Below are 20,773 nucleotides of genomic sequence, written 5' to 3' on the forward strand. Positions count from 1 at the left end.
TTTTTCTTATCCTGCCCAGTATATGGCGTGTCTGCCTTTGGGATGCACCAGCAAAAGATGTTGCGGCACTTTTAGCTTTGGAAGACTCTCTCTGCTGGGGGCATGGTGGAGACAGAGGAGAGGTTGTAGGCTGTTTTTAATGGCTTCAAATTGCCAAGCCCTGGGGTCTGAATTCCTTGAGAGAGGGATTCCACCTGAGTTGGGCTTCACCTCTCCCAACTCAGGTGGAATCCCTCTCTCAAGGAATTCAGAAGGTGGGGAAGGCACAGGTGTGAGACAGCCCTGAAAGCAGCCCGTTTTTGCCTATGCCTGGGGCAGTTGCAGCCCGAGAAGTTCCGCCGCTGAATCCAGAGGCTGCCAAGTCTCCATAGAAACACAGCCACTAAAACCTCTGTTTTCTCCCCCTTTCCTTTTTTCCGTGAGCCCAATGAGCAAACTCCATCTTGACCAGGTTTAGAGTCTTTTTCCTTTCCCTCTGGGAAGCCGCCTGTGGCGGAGGGGTGCCGGGCACTGGCTGCCGCGGTTTGGGGAACTCACGGTTTTGGGGAAGCTTGCAGCCGGTCCAGCTGGTCCAGACTGGGGTACGCTGTGTGTCCGGTCACTGACGTGGCTCCAGGAGCTGTTCTGTACTGTTTCTGGTTATTTAGTAGTTGTTCTGGAGGATGAACTAAAACGCGCACATTGCTAAGCCGCCATCTTGGCCCCTCCCCTGTCCAGAATAACTTCTTGACTCTATTTTAAATCTCTCAGTCACTGAAACTTTATTTTATTACAACAGCTATTTATCAACTATTTAACAAGTGCCAGTCTGTGTGCCCAAGGCCTTTCCTGATGTGCCACAATATAAGAGTGCTATGTGTTATGAGCACATATGCTGGAGCCAGGCTGCCTGGGTTTGAATCTGAGCTCTACGATATGATCTCTTTGTGCCTCAGTCTTCCCATCTATACAATAGGGTTGACTGTAATAGTTTCTTCCTCAGGCATACAGTGAAGATGAAAAGAGATAATACTTATAATGGTTGTAAGTGAATAAAAGCAAGTAATCTTATTTAATTCTCACTATGGCAATTTTGTTCCTTTTCTGGGTGAATTAAGTTTATGGCTAAGGTCACATGGAAACTAAGTGGGAGGGCCAGGATGCAAGCCACTTTCTTTCTGACTCCAAGGTCCATGCAGCTACTTGGGTTTGGCTTGGAGTATTGAGAATCCACGTTCCAGGTCTTTTCTGAGTGGACCAATTTCCGATGCCTTACACCAAAATGTTCACAAATAAGCCCAAAGTGCCCCTTCCCATGTTTCCTCTCCTTGCCATTTACATCCTTATCCTTTCCCTGTTTAAAAAAAAAAAGTGGGTGATGCTTTATAAACCCTGATGTCCCAGCCAAAGCCACCCAAACTCTAATTCTTTTTATTGTTGCTATCTCGCTCTTCTTTCTTCACTGACATTGTCACCTTGGTAAATCTATTATTGGGGGGCAAGACTCTTATGAGATAGAAAACCTGGAATTTCAGCAGTTGCTCGGTTCAAATTGTTGCTTGGCTGAGCTGCATCTGAGACGAGAAAAAAGAAGATAATCAAGACCAATTTTACAAAGGACGGTCTTCTCATTCTGGAACCAGTTATAACTGTGATTCCCCAGCCTGGAAAATGAGGCAGCTTGATGTGGTGAGTGGCAAGAGTAGTGGATTATGAAGACATTCATTCATTCATTTGCACAATTTAATGTAGTGTCTACTCCAGCGATTGGCAAACTTTTCCTGTAAAGGACCAGATAGTAAATATTTTAGGCTTTGGGGACTATATGGTCTTTGTTACAAATACTTAATTCTTGCTGTTGTGATTCAGAAGCAACCATAAATGATACATTAATAAATGGGCATGGCTGTGTTCCAAAAATTTCATTTATGGACACTGAAATTTTAATTTCATGTACTTCCCACATGTCCCAACATTATTCTTCTTTTGATTTTTTTTTTTAAAACCATTTAAAACACAAACATCATCCTTAGCTTGTGGGCCAGATTTGGCATATGGGTCAGATTTTGCCAAATCCTTGTTTACTCTGTACTAGGTACAGAAGTTTACAAATAGACATAGTCTTTACCTTCACAGAGCTTACATGAACTAGCTCAGGTTTCTCAAAATGTGATCCTTAGAACATTCTTTAATAGGTAGAAGATAGTGAGTTTAAATAAACTTTCTTTACTGCAGGACTTCTCAGAGCCTTAACATGTTAATGTACATTGTGAATTTCCAAGAAGGAAATATGGAAAGATGAACTTGCAAGGTCCAACATAGTTGACTACAGAATCTTTCTATATATAAAGCACTTTTTAAAAATCAGGTATTCTATGGAACACTCTTGGGAAAACTCTTCTTGTTTTTCCAGATAGAAAAATTAGGCCTAGAAAAGTGAACTTGCTAAAGTTCCCCATTGTTGAGTTGAAAGATGAAGTGTGGAGCCAAAGTCTACTTTCTAGGGACATTATCTCATTCTCAAAAGCCAGGCAATGTTTCAGAAGTGCATCTGTGTTTTTGATAAGAAGGGGAAAATGATAAAAAGAGTTGTTATTTCATAAAGCACCTTGTGCTACTTCTTATTTGGTTATGTAAACCCTTAGTTTAATTGGTTATATCCATGCCTTTCTGTTCTTACAGTTCCCAGGTCTCCTCTCAAACTCACCCTACCATCGGCTGCTGGATTCATTTTCAGTTTCACTCTTCTCAGTTGTATAATTGTTCTTTAATAATTAAACTTCAAAGCCCATCTGACCCTAAGCTCTTTGGAGCCAGGGCACACAATGCTGAAAACAGCCTGTGAGACTGGGGATGGCTCCCGGGCATTAACTCAAGGTGTGAATTCTTTAAAAGCAAACATGAATACTAGGATTTAATGGACCACTTTCCATTAGAATCAGAGAGCCTTTTGAGAAACTCATATAATATGAATAATTCTCAAGGCCTAAGGTGCTAAAGGAATTAAAAGTAGAGCCACATCTTCTTGGGAGCCACATTTTAAACACTAAGTTTAAAATAAGACAAAATGATGCAGAGTCCAAATTAACCTTGAAAATCGTTTAAATCTATCAAGTGTCAGAAAACATGACTTTGTGTATGTATATTTGTAGTTTCTCAGTAAGTCCAAAAAGCTATGAAGTTACTTTTCCTTTCTAGTTTTGTAGGAGTTCCCTGTCTTTTTGGTTTACTACCAGATGGAATAGTTGGCTTGCATATGGGGAAAAAAATATGTCATAAAAAAATCTATCTTTTCCACATTGGTGGTTGAATTCCCTGAGAGAAATGCACCTACAATGTGGCCTGTTTGCCCTGAAATGCTTGATCATAAATGACTTTATATGAATCATACTGGAAAATATAGTTTTATTTTCTGTTTGTCTTCCTTTCCTTTGATTTTAAAACCAGTTCTCACTAGCATAATGTCCTTGGCATTGTTGAGATATTATGTACTTACCATCTCTTGCTGTATACTCTATCCAAGCCACCCAACAAAGATCCTGGAAAGGACGTGGGTGAAATGTGAAGATAAGGACTGTTGGTAAGGCCCATTTCAGATTGCAGAGTAAAAGAATGAAATAAACAGGGTGGGATGAAGTGAAACAAATATTTGAATATTGTTTTTGGACCCCCTCACCTTCCCCAACACAAATACACAAAGTACAAGAGGAGGAGAAAGATGTTCCGTTCTTAGAAGGCAGAGCCATCCTTGTGGGATTTAAACCCTTTTTGAGCCCAGATTCCCTGCTTTGATCACATGCCATGGCCCAATGATGGGAATGGAGACATATTTGCAACTGCAACCAAATGCTTCACCACTGAAGAACTGAATTTTTGTTTGTTTGTTTAATTTGATTTACATTTAAATTCAAATTCAAAAAGCTGCATGTAGCTGGTGGCTACCATACCAGACAGCATAGTTTCAAGCCCTGGTTTCTTCATCTATAAAGAGGAGATAATAATAAAGCTTACCTCATAGGGCTGCTATTTATTAATCAATATATGTTAAAATAATATTTGGACTATACTGAGTAGGAATGAAAGAATTCACATATGGGCACACAAAGACCCCTCAATCTTTTGAGAGTTGGAGTTAGGTCCTACATTACTGGAAAACAAGAACAATTTGTCCTGCTATTCCACGACTTTTCTCTCTACCAGACTGAAAAAATTTACTACTGTATTGACTGTTTTTCACATAGCTCCCTTTTTGTCCTCTTAAATAACACTTGAACTTTTCTTCTATCTGTGGGCAAAAATTAGATTCTCTAAATCTGCATTAAGAACTGTCTGATAACATTGACATTTGGTTTCTTGAGAGAGAAGGCAGCCGTCTGTGGCTTGTATACCAGCTGGTGATGCTTTCAGAGTTCTTGGCTTGTCCTTCTCTATCATCGCCCACATTTTTTTTTACCTCATGGCCCTGATCATCCCCAGATATCTGATTCACCTCTGGTCTCATGTCCACGTTCCAAAGGAGAACACATATCATCTTGAGACTTTGACTTTTTGTTTTGGGAATGAAGCCCTCTTTAGGAGTTTTAGAGTCACACGAACAAAGGAGCTTAGGAAAGTATACATTTATACATTTCACTTTCTACCCTCTTGAGTAGAGGAAAGCAGGAGAGACATTAGCTGGGTTGGATGTTGAATATCTGCCTCAGGTTTAAGTAATTAATTCAAGGGATAGTCACCAAATGTTTACTGTGCACCTGAATATGTATCTGAATATTGAGCCTCAGCTTGTCCATTTCAAAAAAGGTAGGACAATGTTCACCTCCCTTAGGTATATGCAGAAGTGTTTTGTGAGCTAGACAGTGATGGAAAATTAAGGGTTGCTGATGATGTTAATTGATTATTTAAAATGTCCCCTTTGATGAACTTTGGTTCATTATCTTCATGTGATAAAATCAAAGTTCCCTTTTACAATGGTCCTAATTAGCTCAATGAATAGCTTGTTTTACTTGTTAGGAGGCAGTGTCTTAGTTTGGTGCTTTAAAGGAAGAGCCTGAGGTGGGGAGTCTTGTGCCAGTGATTTATTAGGGACAACATGCACAAGAGGTTTATGTGTTTTTGGGAGGGAGAGGAGCATTCAGGATAGATTTGGAAGCAATAACTTTAAGTACCATTCCTTATTCCACCAGCATTTACTGAGCCCTAGTAGTATGCTAAACCCTAATCCAGGTACTGGGGCTATGACTGTGAAATGCTTCCAGCTCTCGTGGGGCTTAGAGTCTAGTTTGGGAAGATGGATAGTAAGTTATTATACACATATATATTTAATTATGTTTGAGATAATGCTACAAAGAAGAAGGGCAGAGTGCTATAAGCTCATCAAAGCACAGGTTCCTTGCCTGGTGTGGGGCTGGGGGGTTTTAGGGTAAGCTTCCCAGAGGAAGCAGCATTGCAGTTGAGATGAGAAGTGAGTGGAGAGAGAAGAATGCTCCTGCCAGAGGGAATAGAAAAAACCGTGAGATGTGAATGGAATACTCACTGCAAAACTGAAAATACTTGTCTTTTTTCCATAGCGAATGTTCTGGTCTGTCACGGGCTCGATAATTTAAAAGGGAATTAGACCAACTGAGTCCATTCAGAGAGTAATTCAGATATTTATTTGATTTTATAATTTTAATATGTAATGATATTAAGGACAAAACATTTTAGGAATTTTCAATGTGACCAACTCCAACTCTGTAAGTGCCTTCTATAAAGCATTTCATTAAAACCACATAACTCCATGAATTAGATTACTATTATTATCCCCTGTTCACAAATGAGGAAACTGAATTACAGAGATGTTTAGTAACTTATCCAAGAACACAGAGCTAGTAAATGGGCACAGCCACGGTTTGAAACCACTGTTTCTGATTTCAGAGCCCATTTTCAAACCTTTGTTCTAAAACTAGGTGGACGCCATGTGAAAAATAGTCAAAGGAGGGAAACGCAGAAAGCCTGAATTTTCCAAGCAGTCCACTCTTTTTCCACGTTGCCTGGCATAGTAAATGCCACCACACACTTCTCATTTGTCCAAACAACCTGGGAGTCATTTGTGATGGCTCCATTTACTTCCACATTCATAACCAACCTACTGCATGACCTGCCACTTCTCCCTCCTCCTCTCCTCAGAATTTCTCTCCTTCTCTGTATCCCCGGTACAACCAGCTAGGCTAAGCCCATCATCCTTCTCTCCTTTCTCCTCAATTCCTGTAACAGCGTCCCTACAGACCTCCTGCTTTCCACCCACCCCACAGCCTAAGTGACCCCATTAAAATGCAGGCCTTGTGTGCTGCTCTCCTGCTTAAAACCCCCAAAATAAGCCCTAAGTGGTCTACAGCACTTAGGAGGTACCTGGCACTCCTTTAAGCATCTTACACGTATTCTCTCTTTGTCACAGCCTCCCTTTGATGCAGGGCCCATTTCTGTGCATTAGAAGTGGATTGTTTCATAACAGAATCTAGGAAAAGCTATAGGGGGAAAGGTTTTTCTCTTATCACGAGAAAGAATTTTAAAGTGTTTGAAGGCCTGCCTGTAGTTTGGATTTGGGCTGTGGTAGACATTAAGTCTAACCTTGTTTCTCAGATATTCTAGCATGGCATTCTTCTGTCTTGATACCCCACTGCCAGCTCCTAGCGGCACTTCTCAATGCAAAGCCGGGCGTTTCATCACGTCTCATCACATGCCTCAATTTCTAAGTATTAACAGAAAGGACTGGGAAAAGAGGAACAAACTCTAGGAAGAGAAGTAGTCCTCTGCCTTAATAAGAATATAAATTGAGAGAGTAGTTGTTTCTAAGTAATACTCTCTCTCCATACACTTGTGTGTACACACACACACACGTACACATATCTACATGCACTATATATGTATATATGTATACACACATGTGTATATATGTGTTAATGTACACATACACATAGTATGCACACAGACCCTGATTGTCGACACTTCTGAGGTTCTCCTGTATGAGTAGTTCCTTCAACTTATGAAAAAGTTATAATGTCTCTTTATTTGATTCTACTTGCAGCTGCCTGGATGGTTCTTTTAATATATCCTCTTCAGATATATTGAGTTTTACATTTACCAAGATCGATAGCCTCAATGATTGGGGATTTGAAATCAAACATCAGTCTATACTCATACTTAAAAAAAGAACACCTTGGAGAAGGTGGAATTTGATTTCATTTGTCTGGGTTATGTGGGTTGGAAGACTGTCGGAAATATTCGGGAAATTAGTCTTCGCCGATTTTCTGAGGAAAGAATAATGTGCTCTCTAGGGTCAGGTCGCAGGCAGGAAGAGATGCTTTTTGAAATCAAGACAAGCAGAGCCATTCATCCTGGGCAAATCACAAGCAATAATGCAGCTTCCAGCTTTCAATTAGATTTGTCGCAACCTTCATCTGGCAGGAGAAGAATGCATTTTCCCCCGAGAGGCCTCAGAATAGCTGGTTTGTTGAGTGCTAACTGTCGTTCCTGAAGCTCAGGTATAGTGGCTACTTGGCAACTTTTTGCCTCATTCTGGAGATCAACCTAACACCCTGGGGAGCTCTGTGGTAGGGGCATCATATGCCCTTGTGACTAAGCAGAGGAGCCCTAAACACAGGCTGTGTCGGTACAAATCCTGGCTCTACCACTTGGCTCTGTGATCTGGTGCAAGCGGTTTAACCTCCCAATCCTGGGTTGTCTAACAGGGACGGCAAAAGGACCAGCCTTACAGAGTCGCCATGAGAATATTAGGTGTGATAATGTATATATAAGCATTTGGAATAGAAGCTGGTCCATGGTAAATGCTCAATAATTTTTAGTCTGTTAAATATTCGCCTTATTTTCTACTATATCCCTGGGCTTATTCTAATACATGGCACTGAGTCAGCATTCAATAAATTTTGAGTGAACACATGATTTGGACAGAGGAAAGAACTTGGAGGGGACTGCAAGCCAAACAACGATGTCAATAACAATAATATAATAATAATATTGAGTGGTAGCTTAGTTTTCCAGGCTGCTATGACAAACATGACGCAATGGGCTGGCTTAATAAACAACAAGCATTTGTTGGCTTGTGGTTTTTCAGGCAAATTCCAGTGTAGGGTGCCCAGTTCTGTGTTTGTTCCTTTCCTTATTATTCCTGTGCTGAGCTGCACAGCAATGACAGCAGACATGTTAGTGATGCTTTTGGAATGGGCAGCACCTGCTTCATATATTTGCACAAAACAAACCACTTGCACTGAGATTATGCCTTGGGCACACACACAATGCATGTGTCCATGATCACGTGTGGAGGGAGGATGCACACCTGCTCAGATGGACCAGAAGACCAGGCACTGTCCTGGGAGGTTTACATATCACACATCTTATTTAATGTTACAATAGCAACAATGATACAACAGACGATGACAATAATCATAATGTTAATTAATTAATTCAACAACTATTTATTGAGCACATCCTACGTGCCAGCCGCTGTTCTGTGGTCAGTGTGCATATACAGAGCACTGGAAGTGCCTAGGGGAGCGCCTCCTGTAGTGGTCGTTCCCAGCTAATGCCGGACTAGGGAGGGTTCTAAAAGGCAGTTCCCTTGCTTTCAGCAGGGACAAACTCTGAGATGTAGTTTACCCCGTAAAGCTCCCCATGAGACAGGCTGTAAACGCATCTGGGCTTGATATTGTACCCTATTTGGCCTTTCCTCCCCACACCCCCATTCTCTCTACTTCCCCCTTCTCCCTCGACAGCGTCTCCTGGGAGCACCTTCATAAATCACTTGCAAATGAATTCTTGTCTCAGGGTTTGCTACTGGGGAATTCCACCCAAGGCACACTCTGAGACTCCTAGCATCATCTCCTCATTAAGTTAACGCTTTCACAAATAACAAAAACTCAGAAGCCCAAGGTCCAGACTATCTGCTTGGACCAGGGGAAGGAGAAAACACAGGGTGGACTTCGACATCTCAATACCTTATCCAATGATCCACAAAACTTCTGAAGCCAGCCATCTCTCAGAAACATGGTCAGAGAGAGGCTGCTTACTTAGACTATGGGTCAGGAGGAGAGTGTGACATCTCCAGCTTTCCTGGCTTTGTCATAGAGCCATGAAGTCCTCAAACAGAGATGGAGAAGTGGACTCTCAAAGGCTAGGAGAGACCAAGCTGGAGAGCTGCAAGGGATTCTGGGAGTCCATGCAAAATCAAATTTACCCACTGTGCTGGTTTGAAAGGAAGTATGCCCCCTAAGAAAAGCCATGTTTTAATATAAATCCCATTTCATAAAGGTAGAATAATCCCTCTTCAATACTGTATGTTTGAAACTGTAATCAGATCATCTCCCTGGATGATGTGATTTAGTCAAGAGTGGTTGTTAAACTGGATAAGGGGATGACATGTCTCCACCCATTTGGGTGGATCCTGATTGGTTTATTGGAGTCCTATAAAAGAGGAAGTATTTTGGAGAATGAGAGATTCAGAGAGAGCAGAGAATGCTGCAGCACCACAAAGCAGAGAGTCCACCAGCCAGTGACCTTTGAAGATGAAGAAGGAAAACGCCTCCCGGGGAGCTTCATGAAACTGGAAGCCAGGAGAGAAAGCTAGCAGATGATGCCGTATTTGCCATGTGCCCTTTCAGCCAAGAGAGAAGCCCTGACTGTGTTCACCATGTGTCTTTCCACTTGAGAGAGAAGCTCTGAACTTCATCGGCCTTCTTGAATCAAGGTATCTTTCCCTGGATGCCTTTGATTGGACATTTCTATAGACTTGTTTTAATTGGGACATTTTCTTGGCCTTAGAACTGTAAACTAGCAACTCATTAAATTCCCCTTGTTAAAAGCCATTCTGTTTCTGGTATATTGCATTCCGGCAGCTAGCAAACTACAACACCCACCGTCAGGAACAACCTGTCCTTTCAGTGAGGGAGACAAGCCCTTCAGCAGAGGCCAATTTCCCTCTGAGGAGGAGTAACTTCTGAATTATAATTGTGATATTATTCCTGACCCCGCAGAGCTTCTTTATGCATATCCCCTGTGCTGCATAAAGGGCTTTTATTCCACCAAAAATAGCTTCTTACTCATGAATTGGTGAAGTAGATCATATGCAGGCAGGAAGGAGAAAGTGCCAAACCTCACTTCTCAGCACAACACCTTAACTAGTGCTATAAGACACTCTTGGAGATGAAAGTGTTATTGGAAACTGGTTACCTAGATATCACCCCTGTCTTTAATTCTTTATCTATCTTGTCGTGAGGCTTGTCTGACCCATAAATAGTGGTGTTTTCCAGGGCTTGGCTCCTGGCTGTAGCAGGCAGAATAATGGTCCCCCACCCCACCTCGAAAGATGCTCACATCCTCATAGGTTACCTTATATAGTGAAAGGGACTTTGTAGAAGTGATTATGTTAAGGATCTTGAGGTGGGGAGAATTTCCTGTATTATAAGAGCATGTCCAACATAATCACAGGATCTTTATAAGTGAAAGAGGGAGGCAGGAGGGTCAGAGCCAGAGAAGGAAATGTGATGACAGAAACTGTTCCAGGCTGGAGGCCACGAACCAAGGAAGGAGGGCAGCCTCTAGAACCTGGAAAAGACAAGAGAGGATTCTCCCCTAGAGTTTCCCAAAGGAATGCACCCCTGATGGCACCTTGATTTCAGACCTGGAATGCCCAGTTTGGACTTGTGGCCTCCAGAACTGTAAGATAATAACTGGGTTATTTTAAGCTACCAGGTTTGTGGTCATTTGAAACAGTGACAACTGGAAATTAATACCCTAGCCCTTTCCTCTTCTTTTTCCGAATGAGTTCACCCTCTTTTATGGCTTAAATTCCTGCTGTACACTGTTGACTCAATCTTCATCTCTAGCTGTGACTTCCCTCTTGTGATTGAGGTATAGCTCCACTGGGGCTCTCCCCATCTTGTCCCACAGGCACCGCAAAAGTCACAGGCAGGGCAGGCCACGGTGGCTCAGCAGCAAGAACGCTTGCCTGCCATGCCAGAGGACCTGGATTTGATTCCCAGTGCCTGCCCATGTAGAAAATTCTCAACAGGCACTGTTGAGTCAACAAACCTCATTCTAGCCATGTGTGTCCATGAGATAGTGTTAATGGTTTTTAAGGATTTGTGGATGTTCTTTTGGGAAATAACTACTTATGGTAGTTAGATTCAGCTGTCAACTTGGCCAGGTGACAATGCCTAGTTTATATTGCTGTGGACATGAGCTGATGGCATGTGAACCTCATCTGTTGCTGATTACATCTGCAGTCGGCTAGGAGGTGTGCCTGCTTCAATGAATGTTGTTTGATTTAATTGGCTGGTGCTTAAATGAGAGAGCTCAACGTAGCACAGCCCAAGCAGCTCAGCATACCTTATCTCAGCACTCGCAGCCTTTGTAGATGCAGAAAGGAATCATCCCAGGGAAAGTTGTTGTAACTCAGAGGCCTGGAGAGAAGGCCCTCAGAGATCACCCTGTGCCTTGCTGCATAAGAAAGAACCTCTGTTGAAAGTTAGCTGCATTTCCTCTGAAGAACTATACGTTAACTCAATAAATCCCCTTTTATTGAAATCCAACCCGTTTCTGGAGTGTTGCATTCCAGCAGCTAGCAAACTAGAACACTACTTATCTGTGTTTTTAAATTATGTGTGACCTCCAAGGTGTGAATGTCATAGAACTTAATGAACAGCAGCATGGATTTCCCTCCTTTGGAGTGGGCAGCACCTGTTTCGTATATTTGCTCATTTCCAGTGAACAGATCTGCTTCCATAAAATCAGGCTGCTGCTGATAGAAATCTGGGTGTTTTTCTCAATTCCTTGCTTTCATTTACTCCCCACACTCGACAGTAGTTCTAACAATTCTACTTTGCAAATATCTTCCTCTTTTCCATCACTTCTGTCCCTCCCCAGGTCAAGCCCTCCTGAGCGCTCACCTGAATGACACAGTGACTTTTCTCTGACCTCCCAGTCTCTAGTGCTGATCTCCATCAGTCCATTCTCTCTTGCTGCCTGGGCAATGCAGATGTGACTTTATTACTTTTTTCTTTCTAAAACTTTCCAAAGACTCCCCATTGTCTAACCCCCCTACAGGTCTTTGATGGTTTGATACTGGCCATTTTTTCCTGTCTGATGTACCATTTTACTCTAGAGCTAATTTCCTAGTTCTACACCTTTCATTTCAATCCTGTTGGGTATTGTATACTCCAGCCATTTATGTTATTTGCCTTTTCACTGAATAGGCCCAGCTATCTCCTTTCTCCTTGCCGGTGTTGACACTGTTTCCCTGATTAGTGAGCACTTCCTGGCCTTCTTTGTCTAGTTAATGTCTACTTACCCTTTAAGACAAAGTTTCTAACCTATCCTCAATAAGCTGCAAGGCTAATCTTCAGCATAGAGTAGGCTCTTACCGATTTGGAAAGTTTCCTGAAATGGGATTCCTATATAAACATTGTTCTGTGAAACCTTGGCTGTGTCTCTGAGAGTCCTCCATAAACAACCTTCATTGCAGTACCTGGTCAGACTAACTCGGACAATGGGGATTTGGTCTTTGGGTAAGGTGGTTCCTACACCTACTTGCCATATTTGTTGGCATAAAGGTGTTCATAATATTGTCTAATTATTCTTTTGATGTCTGAAGGAAATTTGCATATTTTCATTCATTTTTGATAGCAGAGATTTGTGTACTTTCTTTTCCTTAACAGTCTAGCTAAGGATGTATCAATTTTGTTAATACTTTCAAAGAACCAACTTTTAGCCTTGTTAATTTTCTGTATTGTTGGTCTGGTTTCTGTTTCTTTGATTTATTCTCTTATCTCTAGTTTCTTTCTTTTACTTACTTTGTGTTTCTTTTCTTTATCTTAAGTAGAACCTAGTCATTGATTTCATACCATTTCTTCTTTTCTAATGTAAGCATTTGAAACCCCAAATTTCCATATAAGAACTGTTTTAGCTGCATCCAACAAATTTTGATATGTTGTCTTTTCTTTATCATTCTGTATAAAATATTTGCCAATTCCTCCTGTGATTTCTTCTTTGACCTATGAATTATTTAGACATATATTGCTTAATATCCAAATATTTGTGGTTTCCTCAGTATTGTATCATTATTGAGTTCTAATTTGATTCCATTGTAGTCAGAGAACATTCTCACATTTTTTATAACCCAGAGTATGGTCCATCTTGGTAAATGTACAATGTACCCTTGAGAAGAATTTGTATTCTGCAGTTTGAGGGTGTACTGTTGTATAAATATCAATTAGATCAAGATGGCTAGTAATGTTATGCAAATCATCTAAATCTTTCCTGATTATTTTTTTCACCTAGTGGTTCATCAGTTCCTTAGAGGAGCTATTAAAACCAACAAGATTGTAGAATTGTTGATTTCTGCATTTAATTATGTCTCTTGTTTTTGTGATTTTTGAAGCTCTGTTGTTAGGCACATACATATTTGTAATTGTTATATCTTCCGATGAATTGATCCTTTCATCATTGTGACATATGCCTCTTTCTCTCTAGTAATGCTCTTTGTCTTGATGTCTATTTTATCTCATAGTAATGCAGTCACTCTAGCCTTCTTATGTTACTGTTTTAATTGTACATATTTTTCTATCATAATCTACATATGTCTTTATATTTAAAGTATATCTCTTATTGGCAGCATATAGTTGGGTTACGTTTCACTTATTCTGATACTGTTTGCCATTTAATCATAATATTTAGATCACCATTTTTTAAGGTATGGGAAGGGTTCAGTACAGGCTGGGTTTAGAGTAAGAGCTCAACAAATGGGAGCATTTAAGTTTATTATTGACACACTCTCTGAGCTTTGATTTCTGCATCTGGTAAATGGAGTTAATGACATCAATAAGAGTTCCTGTGAACTCCTGTAAAAGTACATAAAGTCTTAACAAGGAAAGTGAGCTAATAGAGACCATTAACATTTAATGTAATTATAAATATGATTGGACTTAGGTCTATATTTTCAATTTTTAGTTTTCTGTTTTTTGGTTCTCTTTTCTCCTTCCCTGCTTTATTTAGAATTATTTTAATATTTGTTAGAATTCCATTTTAACTCATCTGCTAGTTTTTTAGCCATACCTCTTTGTATTTTTAGTGGTTAATCTAGGGATTAAATTAAACATTTTAACTTTTCATAGTCTACTTAAAGCTAATATATTACATAATTTAAAATGTAGAAAGCTTTAAGTGTGTGGTTCCATTTATTTCTCCCCACCATTGTATTTATAGTTGTCATATTTCTTACATCTCATACATTATGAACATCATAAAATATTATGATGATTTTTTCTTTAAATAATTATTTGTAATTTAAATTAAGAAAAATAATGTTTTAGATTTACCTAAACATTTACCATTTGTGGTCATTTTTTATACTCTCCATGCTTTCCTGAAGCTCTGTGTTTCATATTAATATTATTTCCCTTCAGCCTGAAGAATTTCCTTTAGCATTTTTGTAATGTGAGTCTTTTAGCGATGAATTCTTGTAGTTTTCTTTTTACCTGGCAACAGGCTTCTTTTGCCTTTATTCTAGGAGGATATTTTTTCTTGATATAGAACTCTGAGTGGCGCTTTTTTCCTTTAGCCCTTTAAAAATATCATTCCACTGTTTTCTGGCCTCCATACTTCCTGAAGAGAAGTTTTTGGTCTTTGAATTGCTGTTCCTCTGTATGTGATATGCTGTTTTTCTTCAGCATTCAAATAGTTTCCCTGCATATATTTTGATATTTTCCTCTTACTTAAACTTCAAAAATTTTGCCTTATCTTTTATTTTCAGCAGTTTGACTATGATGTATCTGGGCATGATTTTCTTGTATTTATCTTATTTGTAGTGTGCTGTGTTTCTGGACTCTGTTGATCTATGGCCTTCACCAAATCTTGGAATATTTTGGTGAATATTTCTTTAAGTAATTTTTAGGCCTCATTCTCTTTCTCTCCTTTAATTATACATATGTTAGACCTTTCAATATTTCTTACAGGTCCCTGAGCCCTGATTATTATTTTCATTTTTCTCTCTTTTTTCAGGTCAGATAACAGTTCACTGATACTTTTCTCTTTCCTTTCAGTTCTGCTTATTAAGTTGATCACCAGTGAATTTTTCAGACACTATAAATTTTCTTTCTAGAATTTTCATTGGTTTCATTTATTGTTTCTATTTCTTGGCTTACTTTTCCTAAGTTTTTTCATTTATTATGAGCATATATTTCCTTTATCTCACTGAACATAGTTATAAGAGTTCCAACACCAAGGTAATCTCAAGATTGATGTCTGTTGACTGTCTTTTCCTGTAAGAATGGGTCACATTCTCCTGATTCTCCATATGTTGAATAATTTTGATTATATGCTGGACACTGTGATTATTATATTGCAAAGATTCTGGATTCTGTAATATTTATCTGAACAGCACTGTTGCTATTTTAAAAGTCAACAAAGAAGACTCAAACTACAAATTCTGTCTTCTTAATGGTGGGCAGTGGTTAATGTCTAAGTTCAGTTTTTTTTAGCTTTCTCTGTAAATTGTTTTGTGTCTGCACCACATGTATTATTCATGGGTTCATCAGAGACTTGGGTAGTGCTTACATCCAGAATATGGTGATCCTCTTCTCTCTTTTCCAGAGTTACCCCCTCAATTTCCAGCAGCTATTATTGACCCAAGTTTTGTTCTCTCATTCTTCAGATCAGAAAGCCAATGGATATCCTACTGAAGTTTTTCCACTTTGTGCCATACAAGACATAACAGCAACCTACCTTTAACCAAAAGCCATAAAAATAAGAATCTCATTCCATATTAGCCTTCCAAGTTTTGTCTTCCCTCCATATCTGCTTATTTTTTGTATTCACTCTCCAGAATCTTTGGGTAGTTGTTTTTTGTTTGTTTGTTTTTGTATTTTGTCCAGTTTATAGGTATTATCTATGGGAGTCCAGTTTGTTTGGAGTTTACTTTTCCTTACTGGAAGTGGAACTCCAAGTATCTCTCCATTTTTTCTAATTCCAGTGGTTCTTAATTCAAGAAAGTGGTTTCTATGCTTTGTTCATCCTAGCATTTTTAATCTTCCACAGGGATAAGAAAGAAAGAATACCAAATCTGACCTTTAGCAGTATTTGTGGTCCATGGTGAGAAAACAGTTGGTGGTATAAGCAAAGTTTGTGAATTTTCTGTGGGTTTTCACTTTTCCATCTACAGGTCTGCCATGTGGCCTAATTCTAGGAAATATCATCACAACAATGTATAGTCTGGGTTTTTAGCTGTAGTACCCCTGACTGTCTTCAGTTAACCACAAATAAATCAGAAGTGAGCTACACTAAACACAGACACACTTAATTATCAGTAGAACTATTTTTGCAAAGCACACAAAATGTGTCTCGACCTCAAACATCCTCCTACATCCAGGCTTGTAACTAACTTGAATCCACCATTAGTACAGAGGTCTTGGCTTAGGGTCTATGGACCTCATAACTGTAACAAGCTTTTTTGCTTTCATGTATTTTTTTTCTGGGCAGATGGTCCATAGAGCTTGTCAGTTTCTTAAAGATATCTGGGATTCCTTCTCTTAAAACCCAGATTAGGTATTACTATTGTCTTTAGTTTAAATTCAAATTTCCTGAGAGGATGATTACGCCTAAAACCTTATTAGACATTAAACACTTAGTGAGACTTAACCATACAGTTTTAAAGTGCTGTCAGAAAGAAAGCTGGATTAAATTAGGGTTTGGTCTGGAGAAGGAGGGAGCTATGTTACGGATACTTCCATGGTTGAGGAGCACTTGTCATTGGGAAATTGTTGAAAAGGGTGCTGAAGGGGGAGAAGCTGGACTGCTGGATGTGGATCCCATTTCTAAGTCATTTCCTTGCAAAATTGTTTGCTTTTGGAGCCCAGCAAGATGTGTTGAGATGGATTGGACAAGTACCACTTTGATAATTTTTCTTCATCCATTCACACACTACATGGCTATAGCAAATAATTTTTAAATGCTGCATAATAATCCATCTTATATATCTCGAATGTAGTTAACCATTGTGCTGCTGTTGGGCTCTTTAGTCTCTCTTTGCTCATCTGTAAAATGGGCATACTAACATCAATCTTGAAGGATGGTTGTGAGAATAACATAAAACAAAACAAAACAAAATAAAATCTTCATATTTTTCTGAAATAAGGAAAATATTTAGTAACATAGGCCATTACTATAGCAATGCAGATATTTGTAAGAACTTTCTACTCCATATTTTGAGAACATTCACAGTTTGACAGCCGACCAAATGACATCTAAGTTAGTTTTTAATACTTCGAATTTAAGAACTTTGCCATCCGAATATGTAGATTTTTTTCCTTGTTGCCTTAATGTTAAATTGGTTTATGAAACTTACTGCTTAAACACAGGCTTTACAATGATTATATGGATACTTTATTTAAATATGCCTATGGTTAAGCTAAGATATCCATTGTTGGTGGTTCTAAGTATATTGGTTTTTTCTTAAATAAAAAAATATGTAAACAAACAACAAAATCTATATGTTTTCCAGCACAATGGCAGACATCTAGTAGACATTCTATATTAATCCCCCTGTCAGGGAAGCAGCCACAATGCTTCATTTAATAGCTCCAGCCTTCTTCCTCCACCCCCACCCCAGTCTCTGAGTGCCTTTGTAGGGTCTAATCTTCCCACGGGGTCAAAATAATTCCAATTCCCAGGGAAGAAATTTGGGCTAGGAGCCACAGACCTGCTTCCTTGGCTTCTCCCAGAACTACTCAGAGCTACTCAGTCAGAGAACCTGGTATTGAGTGAAGAAACCCCAATAGAGTCTCCTCCTGTTGACATGGCAACCTTCTTACCAGCTGACTAGGCAGTGCTGTCAGTCTGCCCACTTAGGAGACTTCACCACTTGTACCTGATTAATAATTCTCAGCTGGTGTGTGTTGGGGGTGGGGTGGGTGGCAGTGGCTGTGTTAAAGCATTTTCTCCAGGGGCTCCTTCAACCACCTCCTCAGCCAAACCAAACAAGTCTGTTTTTGAAGCATAAGGCAGCAACTCCTTAACTCAGGGATACAAATAATATCTGCCTGAAGACCTTTTGTCTTTGAATTTCTGCCTGGCTGGCTTTCAAAAGCTTTCCCAGCCCATGCTTCAGCCCGTCATTTGCAAGTCACATTCTGCAAGTAGAACTGACAGGAAGTCACATAGGTGAGAAACAGCCAGTTGTCAGAAACTCAACTGACGGGGAGACAGAAATCACTTCCTTAAGGAGCAACTTAGTGCCCTGGAGTCAGAGACAAGTAACTCGGATCCTAGTTACCCTGAACACAGGGAAGGATGGGGCCTAGGCTCCCTGATGCAGTTGGATTTGCCTTCTCCCTTATTCCCCCAACCTCAGACAAAGGACCTAATTTCTTTCCTGAACGGCCATACGGTAGCCTCCAGCTGGCTCTGTAAAGTGGAGCATTTTGCACTGCACAAAACTGAATGAAAAGGGGCCAGATGGGGGCTGAGATCAGGCTGCCACTCACTACTCTGTCACGGGGTGTTCTCCGAGAGGGGGCGCTTTCCATAAGGAGGAGGAGATGGGGTGGCTGTTGGTGACGGAGAGATCTTTTCCACCTGGGCTTCACCTTTCCAAAGGGCCTCTGACTTAGACTTTTCTCCTTAATGCCAGCTGAGCATATAAACACAGTCACAGAGTTGGGCCAATAGGATCTAGCAAGTAAAATACCTTACCATTTTTATATCGTGGTTTGGGGCTATTTTTTTCATTTTCAAATACATATGGCCGGAGTCTCTATGAGTGAAAGGGGCTTGGACCTCCCTGGAAGCCCTGCTTTTTGCTCTACTTTCTAGGCCTAGATGCTCCAGCCCTAGTTTTATCCTCAGGGATGGTTGTGGTTAGGTGCTGGCTCTTGCTGCCAGCCTTTGATCCCTAGCATTGCTACTCTCACCTTCACAGTGCTGTAAAACAATCTGTTGAGATGATAATCTATTTGTTTTTCTTTTTCCCTTCCAAGCATTTCCTGCATCCTCTGCCCTGAGGCTCAGGTGCTGCAGCATGGCGGGCAAGGTGTACCCCAACCAAGAACAGGAGTTGTCTGCAAGGCACTTTCCTTCCTGAAGAGCATGTCAGCTTCATAAAGTCATTTCTTATTTATTCCTGAAGCTTCATTGCCTGACACCTACTCTGTTGGGGTGATCAACTATCCCAGTTTACCTTGGACTCACCCAGTTTTAGTGTTGAAAATCCTGGGAAACTCCCCCACTCCAGGTAAATTGGAACTGCTGGTCACCCTACAAGGATATGTTAAACAAAAGAATGTGTGAAGAAGTGGCTTTTACTTTCCCAGTGTCCTCATTCTCTCTCTGAGTGTGAATATGGCAATGTGGCCATATGACAAATCTAGTCAATTGCCCATTTTCATATGACCTGCATGCTGAGAATGCTTTTTAAAAGCCAAAAGGAGAATAATATTTCGTGAAATATGAAAATAAAATTTTAGGGCCCATAAATTAAGTGCTATTGGAATGTAGCCATTGTCGTTTGTCTGTGTGTCGTCTATGGCTGTTTATGTGCTACAAGAGTTAAGTAGTTACGACAGAGATTGCTTGGCTTGCAAGATCTAAAATGTTTACTATCTGGCTCTTTATAAAAGATGTTTGCAGATCTCTGGGCTAGAAGGAGCTGTTGCCTGGACTTAAAAAAACAAAAAAGATCTGAGTTGGAGGGTGAGAGATGGGATGCTCGCACTGCCCAGTGGTGATCGTCCCAGAGTAGCGTGACCTCAGCAAGAGTTTCTGCACCAAGAAGCTGAGAGCGGCTGGGAGGGAAGGGACCACTGCAAGCTTGGATGACTACAGAAGATGGAAAGTCAGAGCCCTTCCTCTGTCTCTGGCCCCTACAAAAGTCTCTCGGATTCGGAAGTGACTCTAAGACAGGGAGGGGCTCACTGGTGATTAAAATGGAATTCCTACCCAGCCTGGCAGGGATGAAGCTTGGAACCTGATTTAAGTTGATTTAATGTAACCCCAAATGGCTATTTCATGCATATCTGAGTATGGTGGCTAAGACTAATCACTGTAAATTCTACAGAGGATTCTGCTGTAGTATAGTCTTGTGGTAGTGCAGAATTGGGATATAGAATCTAAGAAGTGCATCTAAGCTGATGTCAGAAGGATGAGAACCATAAGCCAGACAGTTTGTTTCAGGCTGAGAGAGGAGCATTTTAAAATCCACACGTTCATCTCCCTTCTCCTCCCCAGAATTAGTACAAACCTGGCACAAAGTTGGTGCAAAATAAATGCAGACAAATCGTTTCTGTCTCCCCTCTAGCCCTTTAAAACCAGCTATAAACTGATATGGATCATTTGCAGTTTAGTGTGAATTTAAGTCAATCGTTCCCCCCCCCCCCCAGGTATTTGCTGTTAAGCCTTATCCATAATTGCGGAATAAAAGATTATCCTTCAACCAAAGGAATTCACACATTAGCAAATTAGTTGGGGGAGCAGGTGACTCAAACATGCTTCCTAAGTTCTTGAAATAAACACCCCAGTAATAATGCTAACAACTCCTGGGTCCCCAGTAAGTGTCAGGTTCAATCTAAACCCTTTACATGAATTAACTGGAGTCCTTACAGTTTGTGCCAGCTTGAAGCTATTATGTACCTCAGAAAAGCCATGTCCTTTAATCCCCATTCAGTATACTGGGTAGGATCTTTCTGACTGTTTCCATGGAGATATGACCCACCCAATTGTGGGTGGTTACGTTTGATTAGATGGTTTCCATGGAGAG

General features: G+C 40.3%; 1 long non-coding RNA gene across 1 annotated transcript in view; it reads right to left on the reverse strand.

Moving 5' to 3' along the window:
• LOC143657879 (uncharacterized) overlaps positions 1–20,709 on the reverse strand; it is a 40,844-nt gene extending 20,135 nt beyond the window's left edge. Inside the window, exons 1-2 of the long non-coding RNA XR_013163005.1 lie at positions 20,647–20,709; positions 19,210–19,275 (exon numbers count right to left, since the gene is read on the reverse strand). This is a non-coding gene — a long non-coding RNA (uncharacterized LOC143657879). The remainder of the gene's footprint in view (positions 1–19,209; positions 19,276–20,646) is intronic.
• Positions 20,710–20,773: the final 64 nt, after the last annotated feature.

This window comes from Tamandua tetradactyla, chromosome 15, assembly GCF_023851605.1.
Source record: "Tamandua tetradactyla isolate mTamTet1 chromosome 15, mTamTet1.pri, whole genome shotgun sequence".
In the NCBI taxonomy this organism is placed as follows: domain Eukaryota; kingdom Metazoa; phylum Chordata; class Mammalia; order Pilosa; family Myrmecophagidae; genus Tamandua; species Tamandua tetradactyla.